Genomic DNA, 4861 nt, shown 5'->3' on the forward strand with positions numbered 1-4861 from the left:
ATAAATCTATCGGCGGACATGATATTTTTATTATTTTTCACATGATTTTTTTTACTTCATAAACCCGTCTTGATTTGAGGCTAGGGTCTCATTGGGCTTTTGGCACTAAAAAACACTTTTGAGGTTAACTTGTGTTTATCTTCATAAAGACGTACAACAATAATGACTCAAAAACAAAATCAGAAAAGGATTGATAATGGAACATGAATTTAGTCTTTACAACACTTTTAATAGTTAGACGGATTTACAAGGTTGCACTCCTTTATCATCTTTTTGCATGTTCTTGACATCTTTACTTATCCTGAATCCTTTTCTTTGATCTCCTCTGAACGTGAAGACTATCTCTGAGTTTTGGGACAACTTTTCTAGCATTTTATTAATTATTTGAGCATTACATTTACTTGATCTTGCAAGCATTGTGGCACAATGAGCTAGAGTAAAATATGAACACAACTTAACAGATTATCAAGATACATGTATTGTTTGAGATTTTGATAATACTTGAGTCTGATATTAACAAAACACTGTTATATTTGTAGAATTATAAAAATATCAGTTTGAGCATTTGTAGCAATTGTGTTTGAATTTAGCTTTAAAAAATTACAATAATTATATATTCTAATGGTTTTTTCAACTATAATAGTCTTTTTATGAAAACTAAACCACGTCCGTTTGTTACAAATCACTCTTTTGATAAATTAAGTATATAAAAATGATCAAATGAATTCCATAAGTTCAAATGCATCACAAAACTCCAGTATTGACAAATGAGGATCTATATTTTTATTAGCATTTTCTCAAAAACATCTTATGACATTCATTTTGTTAAGCATTTGTTGTTGTGGTTTGCTCATTTGTGGTCAGCAAGTGAATGGAAAATCAATTTGCTTTGCATAATCCAAATGTTTAGAGCACCAAATTTTCACAAAATCCAAACGCACACTCCACATTGCAAACCATCGATCAGTAGATTATCAAAGACTGCAGAGAACGTTTCATTTGACCTAATTTTCATATAAATCTCAGTAGATTGTCATCACACTCAGTAGTAGAATGGGCAAAAAACCATGTGGTCATGGCATTGGTAGAGGTGGTGGGGTCCATTTCCATATCCATGCTGTCCAACGCTTCTAACCTACAACAGAAGGAAATAAATAAATAAAAAGATAGGTTATATAAGATATAAACAAAATGACAAAAAGAACGAATGTAATGATTGGGTTTAGTAACATCTGTGACAAAAAGAGCATAAAAAGAAGAGACACCTAAAAAAAAAAAAAACAAGCGTATACATGTACCTAACAAATTTCAAACAATGTTCAAGTTGGTGTTAATGATTCACTTTCCATGATACAGATCCAATTCATATCAAAATCTCAAGAACCCAAGTGATATTAATCGAGACAAAACAGAGCATTACAAAAGTACAAAAACACCATGACAAAATCCCTTATAAACTCCAAAACAACTGAATCAGTGGTGGCACATAACTGGTAGCATCCTACCAAGGTCTTATACATTTCATATGTTCACAAGTACAAAAAAAAAAAAAAAAAGTGAAGGGCGATGTTACAAACTCCACCACTCAAGTTCTTAAATGTCCAAGAGTCATAAGTCAATCGTAAAGAAATGCCCAAAATCAAACATGGTATATGCTTTGTGTAATTAATATCAAAGACTTAAGTATAGCTTCAACACAACTAAAACCAATGATAGAAGGCAATTGGTGGGTCATAACCACATAACCCACAAGACAGGTGACTAAAGGAAACTTCACATATATAATGTCTTATTACCCAAAAGAGTAGATTAGTCCAAATAAATAACCTCCAAACAGCTAAAACCTATATGGGATTAGATTGAATCGTACATGGGTAAACAGCAGTCTAGATCTATCTTACATGGAACAACAAACATAATCCTAGGTTATCAAAGATAGAACAATGATGCGACAGTTGCCACCAAAATGCACAAAGAACCAATCCTTCCCGAATGAGCAACAATGGCAGAAACTGAAGCCGGACCAAGACGTGTGCATGCAGAAATGAAATGTTGGACTGCTGAGGCCAAACCATAAAAGAGTAGACTGGTAACGGCGACATTCATGGATCGAGGGTGGGTTTTGAAAGGAAATTCGGACCCCTGAGACTTCATTTCAGCGAAAGTAGCTAAACCGATGATAATAAACTTAAGTGGGGATGGGAGCATGATTTCCCCAAATAATCGCGGGTAATAGTACATCCAGAGGCGACCGAAACGTTCCAGTAGAGTAACGATGTAGAGGATGCATTTCAGAGCAACTGCTATGGTGAAAATGAATGTTCCACGGTGGACTTCAGCTGGTGGCTGGATCTTCACGACAACTATTTCTTCCTTGTCGACTGGATTATCAATGGCGGAAGGCATGATTCTGTTGGGGTGGAGGCTGAAATTTTTGAAATAGAACTGCTATGGTCATCCTTCTTACCGATTTTTCTTTTATAGGTCAATCTGCTTTTGTCGTACCTTCTTTTGGCCGAATGAATAAGTTCTTTTTGCTGACTCAAAAAGGGTGATGAACTGATGATAAGGCTACCCTACCCATTGGGGGGTTTTAAGCACCACTTACTTATTTTATCATTCCCATTTAAAAAATATGTGTGTGGACCTTCTTACCCTTAAGTGGTGTAATGATCCTCTATATTGGTATTGAAGACAGAGAGAGAAGATTCACTCGTGATAAAAACGGTTATTTAAAAAAAAAAAAAAAAAAAAAAACTGTTCAATTTTTTTTTTTGAAAAAAAAATGTTTGCTTATTTTTGTATTAAAATGGTGCATTAACATTTTTGTTCATAGAAATTATTAAGAAAAACAATTGAGCCATTTTTTTTCCAAATAAACGCAGGAACCAAAAAAAATCCAATTAAACGGTTCTATTTTGTATTATATGGTATTTTATATATATGTTTTTTAACACATAATTTGTCATTAATGTAGCTTAACATATAATTTGTCAATTTTGTATTATGTGGAAATTAAAACCTGTTAGTTTAAATCCATTTCAGCAACATGAAGTTAAATTAAATTTATGTGTAGCCAAGGCACACTGCAATCAAGTCTTATGATCAACATGTAAAAGAATAATTAAAAGATAAGTAACACAACTAATTAGTAAGCATAGTAATTAATTTGCAAGAAAACTATTGCTTGAAGCAATTATTCCAACCAAATCTCCAAAGAAGGAATTACACTAAAACAATTATTCCAACCAAATCTAGTTGCAAAGGAGCATAAAGAAGAGACCCCTAGAGTCAAATAAGCGTATACATGTATTTTAACAAATTTCAAACAATGTTCAAGTTGGTGTTGATGATTTACTTTCCATGAGAGAGATCCAATTTAGATCAAAATCTCAAGAACCCAAGTGATATTAATCGAGACAAAACACAGCATGGCATCAAATTCACTACTTTCATGATTGTAGAAATGATTATGGTGTGACACTTAGGGAGCAAAATACACAAATTAAGGATAACAAGCTAACATGTTTCTACAAAAATAAGTCTTACTTGGCAAAAGGTGAAACTTTTAAATAGCAAATTAAAGTAGGGTCATTTGTATGATAAACTAATTAAAAATCACAAGCCATAGCATCAGAAACCTCGATGCAAGTTAAGGCTATGGTATATACATATCTTTATTCATTTTTTTTCTTTTGTGAACCAAACCACTCTCATAGCACCTACATCCTAAACCCTTTTCCCAATAAGCTGTTCACAAGTGAGTAATTTTGTAATATTTACCATGGAAACCGGTTATTACACCATGATTAATCTAACAAAATCCAAAACTGAACATCAAAGGAAACCTCATATATAATGTCTTATTGCCCAAAAGAGTAGATTAGTCCAAATAACCTCCAAACAACTAAAACCTATATGAGATGAGATGGAATCTTACATGGGTAAACAGCATCCTACATCTATCTTACATGGAACAACAAACATAATCCTAGCTTATTATTTTGGAATATCAAAGATAAAACAATGATGCGACAGTTGCCACCAAAACGCACAAAGAACCAATCCTTCCCGAGTGAGCAACCATGGCATAAACTGAAGCCGGACCAAGAAATGAAGTAGAAATTAAATGTTCAACTACCGAAGCCAAACCGTAAAAGAGTAGACTGGTACCTGCGACATTCATGGATCGAGGGTGGGTTTTGAACGAAAATTCGGACCCCTGCGACTTCATTTCAGCGAAAGCAGCTAAACCGATGATAATAAACTTAAGTGGGGGTGGAAGTATGATTTCCCCAAATATTCGCCGGTAATACTCCATCCACAGGTGACCGAGAAGTTCCAGTAAACTAACGATGTAGCCGATGCATTTCAACAGAAATGCTAAGGCGAAAGTGAATGTTCCATGGCAAACTTCTGAAGGTAGCTCTATCTCCACCACAACAACTTCTTCCTTGTCGACTGGATTATCAATGGTGGAAGGCATGACTCTATTGCGCTGGAGGCTGCAATTTTTGAAATAGAAATGATATGGTCATCATTCTTAAGTTACCGAATTTTCTTTTATAGGTCGGTCTGCTTTTGTCGTGCCTTCTTTTTGCGCGTACATAGCAAAAAAGAGTCAGTTTTGGTCCTTGTGGTTTGGCTAAAATCTAACTTTTGGTCTTAGTATTGGCTTTCTGTCATGGCTAGTCCCTTGATCATCTCTCATCTTTTTTGAATTTTGAGTGACGATCTAAGTTAGATATGATAGGTACTCTTCGTTCATTTAAAAATTATTTTTGTAAGTCGTATTGACCTAATTTGCTAATCAATGTTTTTTCTTTTGGTTTTATGCTTCAACACTTCTGGAGTTACCAAA

General features: G+C 34.2%; 1 long non-coding RNA gene across 1 annotated transcript; it reads right to left on the minus strand.

Annotated features, from left to right (window-relative positions):
- Positions 1-868: 868 nt before the first annotated feature.
- On the minus strand, positions 869-4483 carry LOC145058895 (uncharacterized). Its single transcript, XR_013686571.1, has 2 exons — positions 4174-4483; positions 869-1135 (listed from the first exon to the last, which is right to left on the minus strand). It is a non-coding gene; the product is annotated as an uncharacterized LOC145058895 (long non-coding RNA).
- Positions 4484-4861: the final 378 nt, after the last annotated feature.

This window comes from Lactuca serriola, chromosome 6 (assembly GCF_051521515.1).
Source record: "Lactuca serriola cultivar US96UC23 chromosome 6, Lser_US96UC23_V15, whole genome shotgun sequence".
Classification (NCBI taxonomy): domain Eukaryota; kingdom Viridiplantae; phylum Streptophyta; class Magnoliopsida; order Asterales; family Asteraceae; genus Lactuca; species Lactuca serriola.